Source organism: Seriola lalandi, unplaced genomic scaffold, assembly GCF_002814215.2.
Source record: "Seriola lalandi dorsalis isolate HSWRI2012SDOR001 ecotype SW California unplaced genomic scaffold, Sedor1 jcf7180002054568, whole genome shotgun sequence".
Lineage (NCBI taxonomy): Eukaryota > Metazoa > Chordata > Actinopteri > Carangiformes > Carangidae > Seriola > Seriola lalandi.
The window spans coordinates 86,444-95,770 of record NW_019525121.1 but is presented as its reverse complement, the minus strand read 5'-3'; positions in this window follow the sequence as shown (position 1 = coordinate 95,770).

The window sequence follows — 9,327 nt, the reverse complement described above, 5'->3', positions numbered from 1 at the left end:
GGGGGGGGGGGGGGGGGGGGGCGGTGTATTGCACATGGTAGTGTGAATGTGTGTGTGTTGTACATGTCTATGAGTCAAACTGGCAACAGGATTACTACAACCCCAGCCCAACAGAATACAATATATTGGGCCCGGGTGATTCCCATGGTCCCATAAGTAATCACTAATTGAACAGATACATTACTTATTAACTGATCAATAAATAATTGATTAATTAACAAGTGAACATAAGTCCAGTGGCACAACAAAACCTAATTATAGTACATAGCTGAGGCAGAGCATTATGTTTCCATATGTAAATAGATAGATAGATAGATAGATAGATAGATAGATAGATAGATAGATAGATGGTGATTATTTGTACCTGAAAAGCTTCAACTCAAAAGTATGTTTTTTAGACAAATATAGTTGCATTGTTTTCATTTTGAGTATTGAGTGTAGCTTGAGGCTATAGAGATGTAGAGCATGTAGAGTACTGTGATGTTTTTGTTCTGCCACATTAATGTCATACTGTGGCAACACCTTCCTAAGATGGTTGGAAGTTTACATACAGTATGCAATCATATCTCATGGTGAAGAGACTATTGCTGTGTCTCAATTCACATACCTCCATTAGTATGCTGACTGTGTACACTCTACTCACTGGTGTAGTTTCATTTTCACAAGTTTGAATATACTGTAGGTTGGTGGTCCCTCCCCTTTCGCTATGTAGCCAAGATGGCCACTGTTGAGGGTGAGTGTCCAGCATTTCACATTCTACTTTTTGTAGAAGGATAGAGAGATTCCTTCAAGACAAAACAGAACTTTTAGCATTAGGTCATACAAATGCTGTAGCATCAGGGTTAAAAACTATGTAAAACTAGAAGAAAGCTGCGGTAAATCAGGTTTTGGATACACAGGCAATACAGTGCTTGTTAGTAGGAAACATTCATTGTTGTTTTGGTTCTTTCATGGGATTTGCTTACAATAAGAATAAAATAGAAAAACAGCCTCTTCCTTTAAAGAGGCACTCCAGAGATTCATTAAGTTGGGAGACTCAAGGAAGATTTGAAAAAGCGGGGTCTAAATGAAAGTATGACAGGATGAGGTATACTGACTTTTAGTCTCTATGTGGATGCTGGATCCTACATTTCCATCAATTTCTCATCCTGCAATCCAATAACATCTTTTTGTTAGACCCTCCCTCTCTGGTAAATGCCCCCTGTGTAACACAGGCTTTCTGTTAAAGGAACCCAGGCTTATTTTGTCAGACTTTGGAAAGGTTCCTCCTGATCTAAAGACAACATACAGACGTTGTGCATGGAGTTCCCCTTTAGCTTGTGTAACATCTTTCAGATAAATTCAGAAGTTCAATTGAATGAAATGATGATTTCATCCAGGTGACTGTTTCTGTGTTGGGGAGCACTTAAGTGTCTTTGCATCTGAATGTGCACATTAAATGGTCCTGCAGGGTTTCCATTTTATTAAGACATTTTTCCATTAGTTACAAAAGGCCTATTGATTTAATGCTGTCTCATTCTTAGTGCAATCAGCAGGGGAATATGTATGTGTTCTTTAAGTCACATCTCCCATAATGTAATTGCTTCAATATCTTCCTGGAACAAGAGTTCCTTATTTTTATGGAGAAAAAGTCAGTGTGCAACCTCAGCTGCACTAATTGTTGACTGTTGCCATAAAGAAAATTAAATGCACAGCACTACTTAATGTAAAATTATGCTGTAGATGTCGAATGTTGGTTTATTCACTTGATATTGTCCTTTAGTTAGTGCAATTGACAGAAACACCAAGTGAATTGCGCAGGCTAAAGGCAATGTGTAGACACAGTCATACATGTCACAAACAGCTGTTTTGTACTTTCAGTACTCCCACTGCAGTTCTGATTCATGTCTCTCTTTACTCTGCACAGGAAGCAGCAGAGGATAATCTCATTACCTGTTCTGAATGGGGAAAGATAATTAAATCTAACATGACCTAATCCAGTTACCAATTTATTGCCCCTGTAACGGACTGGGACACCCTTTCCAAATGCACAGGAATGGCCCTTAAAATGAGATCAATAAAATGGAAATTGCATTGTTTAAGATTGTTATTCTTCCTCAACTATAATTGTAAAGTTACAATTACACTATACTATACTAGATTTATGCTGGAATGTCATAATGGGAAAACTCTTTCTGAACAGAGTTTATCAGTTGTTCCATCTTAAACAACTGATTTTAGCATGACGACTTACTATGTCCTGTTCTTTATATACTCACAGCTGTCTCAAGTCTGTGATTTAAGCTACAGAACATCATACAGTGCATCATTTGTGTCACTATAGAGGTGGGTTTTGATTTGGGACAGTGAGAGTGGAGAACTAAATGGATAAAGCCCTGAAGACAGTGGTGAAGCTAGAACGACACACACACACGCACACACACACACACACAGTTCAGAGTTTCTGAGTGACACAGCAGACCAGTAATTTCAAAAGGACTGACTGCTCCGCATAGAAAAGCTGACCCAGAATGGATGCTGATGCAGTGGCACAAAATTCGCATGAGTAACTGAAAAGGAAATGTAGTGGATATTGTGCTCCATTATATTTTAATGTATTTGCAAAAAAGGTAAAGGTAGAAACCAAGCTGAGGCATTCTTATAAATGTTCAAACAAGAGGAACGGCCTCAGGAGGCTACAATGCTTATTACACCCCGCAATATATAAGTTTCGACATAATGAAAACATTCAGAAAATTTGGCAAAATCTTTTAAGTACCTACGTAAAGTTTGTATTGATACTTTTTCCCCTTGAAAGCAATACATTTTCAAACTGATTCCGCAGCTGTTTTGTCCTGCAAAGTTATTTACAGTATTTTTCACACATACATACCCACACACAAGCAGAATTGGGCAAGTTGTTAGAAAAATGTAATCAGTTACTCTTTGAAAAAGCAATGATGTTACTTGTCTAATTACTTAACAGCAAATGCAATTAGTTATACTACTTGCTTCTTACTCAGGCCAACTCAATCAAAGGCACCTTTAAACAACTTTCAGACCCAACATACACACAATGTATCCTCTGTATTTAGCACATGTAAAAACAAAGTAATTACTACCCATTAACAGGTAACATTAGCCCGGGTATCTGATTTCATGTTGAAGAACCACCCTCAGCTGAAGGACTGACTTATTAATTGAATGGAGGCAAAGCAACCAGTGACTAGTTGGCAGCCAAGAAGCCAAGTCTGTTGCGATCAAGACACTAACACGAAGTTGCTGAAGTGCATTGCCTGAATTGCCAGTGGTCTGTGTTGTGTGCTGAACTGTGTTTGTCTGTGATGATAAGTAGTGTGGACACGATATGTTAGTTAATCTAGGTCAAGTTCATTGTTGGTAATATGTTAATTGTGAGGTTTGCATAATTTGCCACATGCATGCCAATGAATTGCTATGACATTTTAGTTGACAATGACGGCGGTGCACTCTTGGTTGTATTGAATATTAAGAGGGCGTTTGGTGTAGTGTTCACTGTCATCTGACAAAGTAGCATGCTAGCAATGTGCCAACATAGAGACAAGTTAATGATGATAAAGATTTATTTTTATTTCCTTTCAGACCACACATATATAGACACACACTCAAATGTATACCGTAGACTGCTTTGTGGGTGTTCACCAATACTACAGACTTGTTTTCGTTCTCGCCAAAATTACTTGTTACTGAAAAAAGTGATCACATTACTGTAACTCCTGTAATGTGTTATCGCCCAATGCTGCCCATACTGCACACAAGGGGAGTAGTTTGGGGTTCAGTGTTTTTATGGACACTTTGACACAAACCACACCTCAGCTGCAACTGCTGCCCAGAACTATCAGAGGAATCTAGATCACAAAATATATCATTTAGAGCACACATTTCAGCCTGAGGGGTTCATGAACATCTACAGGAAATGTTATCACATTATGCTCTTTGGATTTTGTAGAAATCTTGGCCTCTTAAGGGCACTACACAAAAGTTCAGATTGTAACCAGAAAGAATGCAGTTTTTCCTCACACCTAACTTAATGAAAATCTTTTAACCATGCTAGCAGCATAGCTTTAGAGATGGCAGTGTTGGATTGTCAGTCTGTTGGTCTATCCTCTAGCGTCACCACAACGTTCAAATTTGTGGTTTTGAGTGAAATGTCTCCACAACTATTCAGTTATGCAACTTGGTTTTGTAGTTTTTGATTTTGTGGCATCTGATTGATGTTGTGTATCTAACAGTTTGACTTTCTTTGCAGTGACCCTCACAGCCTCACAGAGGCAGAGGCACAAAGACTAGCTTGTTAAAATACACTTGGTCTGGATATAAGAATGGCACAGATTAACTGACACACATCAACATTTTTGTTGCTCTATAAATCTGTCATTCATGAACAGACTGTAGACAAATAAATGTCCACAACCATAGACATTCACTGTCTCATTGTTTGTTATGTTGCACAATAAGAAAAAAAAAATTGCTTTCTTAGAGAAAGAGGTATGATGCACACACAGAATGTGTAATAAATGCCACAATTAGCATGCCACCTTCATCAGGCAGGGTTTGGTTGGTTCTTTCAGTCCATTAAAATGTTTCCCCTGCATTGATTCATTTGAGTAGGAACAAGTATAAAGGAAAACAAAAGCAAAAGAGAGAGAGGGCATTGATTGAATAGTTCTTAAAATAGGAAGGAAGCCGTACTCACAGATCTGGAGAAAGTGCTTTCCATCAATCTGATAGAAAATTCCAATCGTGGCATTTTGACACCTATAAACAAGTCTGAACATGAACACCTCCTAGTCTTCACTTCGGTCTGTCAATTCAGTCCATGTGATAGAAATGATAATGAATGAATACAGCATAATGGCATGAATGGAGGTAAAAGAAAAAAAACTCTATCTAGTCCAATTCCAGTGTTTGTTAATATCATTTTTACTTAGCCTACACCAGGTGATGTGAATGATATCAGCAGCAGAGATGTAGTAACAGTGTAGAGTAACTATTTCTGTAAAATTAAATGGGTTCCTCGAGAGAGGCGGAGAGGCTATTTGTCTCCGAGTCTAAACAAGCTGAATCTAAGTAGGAGATCAATACTGATATCTTTAGGCTGCTAACTGCTCCACTAATATATTATTGATGTCTGGGTCTGGCTGGATTGAATTTGGGCTGCACACAGCAGTTCATCTTGATCAGTACACACAAGAAAGATGCTCTGACAGAAGAATACAAGAATTCTCCTGGTAATGTGTGTATGAAGCTCATACAGCACCAAGAAACAGAAAGGTATTATGTGTTAAAGGAATTTTCAGGATGAGTAATGAAGTTTACGGCGTGTGATTGGAAAAGGCCATCACAGTCTTCAGGTCCATTTGTCCAGTGTTTGATTAGAGAGGTATGGCTGTGGAGCGCAACAGGAACGCTTCTCCAAGGCCTTCAGGTGAGCTGAGCTACTTATCACTTACCAGTCACTCCGCCTTTGACCTCACTAACCTGGTTACTAATCAGACACCAAGGGTATCTGACTTCTTAGAGCCGCACTTAAGAGATTTTCTTGGTTGGACTCCCAACACCAGCAGTCACTGTGTAATCACCAGGGATGTTTTAAACAACACGGGGTGAAATGGCAAAAAAGTCAACTGCCAATCAGTAAAAAAAAAACCTGCTTTATAATCAAAAAAGATGAAAAATACCTTTATACAATAGGGGACCTTTAAACAAAATATTAATCATAGCAGAGTCTTTTTGCATACCTCATGACGTCTTCATTTTCTCCACCTACATAAATCCCAACAAACGTGGGCACAAAAGTAAATAGTAGCAACAAAGTGAATAATAGATAAAAAAAAGAATAAATGATGAACAAGTGATTTTATACTTTCACACAACCAACATGTTGGTTACAGAAACAAGTCTTATGAGTGTTTCCAGCTAGAGTACATGTGTTGTTAAGGTTTAGGTAAGTTTGGGGAACAAACTTAATGATTAAGTTTAGAGGAAGATTGTGGTCATAGTTAACATTAGAAAAATATATAGTTTTGGTTACAAGTACCTGACAGAACATGAACATTGGTAGTTGTAATTCAGACTTAATGTGGATTGAAGAGGGAAAAGATGCATGTTCAAATGTAGATACATTAGTGTTGACAGTGTGAATGTGTAGGACAATGATTTCCTTTTCACTAACTACCAAATGTACATATAAACCTATACTTTATGCCTAATTCAAACAGGCACCATGCTATTGTTTAAGCAGGAACTTTCCTTCCTCAATTAGTGTTATGTGTGTGACATATTCTTCCAATGAGCCCATCATTAGCTCCTCAATAATTGCTGTTGCTGCCTGTATCCACCTGAATATGCAAACAATTAATTATTTGCACCTTTAATAGACTATGGGTTTAGATAGTGTTTTAAGGTTGGGTCATTTCTGCTTCAGTGCACACAGTGAGCGTTCCTTGCAAAAAGCATATCATAACTGATGGGTCACCGTGTGGAATTCATTAACTTAACTTTCCTCGTTTCCCCTCCTCATTCTCTGCAGTACTCTGAAACTGCTGTAATTCCACTAATGGAGTGCTTACCATTCAGGGCCAGTTTTCTGACAATGACTGATGCTGCTTAATTGCTGAAAAAGATAGTGGTTCCGTGGCTACTGCTAAATACAGCATAACTGTGGTGGCAGAGAGGTGCAGATGCTCTCATCATGATAGCGAAGACATGTTATGCTTAAGCACATCCCGTTATAACACCTAAAGGTGTCATTAGAGAGTAATATTGAATAATAAGTCTTCACACTAATGCTGAACCAGGCCTTTGCTCGTCTCATGAGGAAAATGTGAAGCCATTATTTTTGCAGGGTCAATAGAACAGAATTTACAACTTCAGCAAAAATATAAAATTACACCACGTGAATATATTCATTAAAACTACTTAAATCTAAATGCACTTTCTGTTATCCTGTAACAAGACAAAATAATATATAACATAAAAAGTATGGGATATATCCTAATAAGATACAGCTCAGAGAAAATATGCAGAAAACTTTTGTTTGACCCCTTAAAATGAAAACATGACCAGACCAATCAAAGATGTTTTTCTTTGACTGAATGCAGCACTCCAGAAATGAAACCGCAATGCTCACAAACATCTCAACTCCACACAAAATATAGGCTGTGTGAATATAGGCTAAGGTGTGTTACTGAATGCAGAGAGACTGAACGCAAAGAGGCAACATTTTTGTGGCTCTAAGTCCTTGTCAGACAGTCCAACCTCAAAAGTGTACAAGTAACGGAGTGTTACTGAAGTAATGGAGTACTCACTGAAAAAAGTCACATTACTGTAACACGTTACTCATTAATGCCAAAGAAAGAACACAATACAAGATACATGCTTTGCACACAGCCGGCAGCTAATTCAAGACACTTTAAGACTGACTGTGTGGAGGTTTTATACAGTAACAATCAAAAACAGTCAATTATCTTACCTGCTTAAATACAGGGTTTTACATTGTCTGATATACACCCACAGTTTAGAAAATACTCTCAGCATGCTGCATCTCTCTTCTCAACAGCTCTTTTCATTCATACTGAACGATTAACATACACTTTGTTCACACACTGATTGGTTTGGAACAGTCACTGTTGCTCCAACAATACCTTACGTTAGTGTTTAATTAGTTCATTTCTATTCCCAAATCAACGCTGCAATACTGAAACCACTCAATCCAGAGAGGTTTTTTTTTTTTTGATAAGCTACAGTTTACTGCAAATGCTGAGTCTGTCTGAACAGACTGTATTACTTCACACACACTGTGTGCATAGTGCTGTACTCACTGTACTCAGGAGCAGGGCTGAGCTGAGTGTTGGCCAGCACTTCCATTAGCTCTGATTGAAACTGAGGCAGTGCAGATGAAATACATTCATCGAAGGTTAAGAGTCTACTTACACACACACACACACACACACACACACACACACACACATACACAACAGTGGTTAGCTCTACCAGACTGACGATGGATGACAAAAAGCAAGAGAGGGAGAGGGATGGAGAGAAAAGATGCATGAGAGAGAGATGGAGCGAGGGGGAAGGCAATATTTCAGTCACACTTAACAAACAGCTGTCATTGGTGAATCCAGATACCTCATCACTCTCCAAGCCATCAGCCACTGTGTTGCATCTCCACTGAAGCTAATTGAACCAACACTGGCCTGCTGCATGCACATGTGTGTGTATGTTGTGTTGTGTTTTTAAAAGCACCATGCATTAAATGGGGCTGTCATTTCAGGGCTGCCTCACTAGGCTGACTGAATGTGTACATTGCAGGTAGAATCAAGAATGAGGACGTCATATTTCTACATAGCTTGTTAGCTATAGCTACATCCAGCAACAGAAAAAATGTCCACAAAAGTGGTAAAAAGACTTGACACAGCAGGCTGTTGAAAGTGGACTTACAGAATAACAACCATTATTCATTATTAGTCAGCATTGAGATGGATAGTTCACTAGCTAATAGGGTTGCCACTTTGTATTTGAAATTCATACTGCAATTCAAACATGGAGAAACATGTCATTCACAGTATGTGTGGCGAAGGTTCAGTTACTAGATTTTCAGAAATGTACTCACATCTTTTAGTCAAGAATGAACCTTCAGAATGAATGAGAACAGAAAATGGCCCAGCTTGTACTCCAGCAAAGGGTGTCTGTGAAATGCACTGACACTCTGATACGCCTTGTTGCCCTCAGTAAACTAGGCTCGTGTTGATTTGGGATTCAACACCACAGACTGACAAATCCTCTATAAAGGTAACCCTTTTTGCTGACTTTGTTAAATGCAACTGCTACATGGGTTGCATCTGAATTACATTTTATTTCCCATTTGTCCAATCATTTAAAAGAAAAATAAATAAAAGTTACAGCCTTACTGTTCACTGATTGGGAAATCAGCTAGCATGAACACAGTATCAGTCAGAATGACTTAGGTGAATGAAAATGGCATTTTCGGTCTTAATATTAGTCCACAAAGCTGAAACCTCTACAACAGTTTGTGCTCATTGTTGTTTGCCTTTGATTTCAAAACAGATTTCTGTGGGGATGTAATGCTGTCCAAGTGCATACTTTGAAGTCCAACATGTAAGACATTTTCCTTTACTTACTTAAGCACATTTTGTCACCACTGAAAAAAAGCCATTAAGCAGAAGAAAATTTCAGACACAGATAGTCAGCAAAGTGCTTGGGCTTACTGTGTGTGTTTTTGTGAGATTTCTAGGAAGGAAACAAAGGAAACAAATCAGTGAATCTACAACATCTGTACAGGAT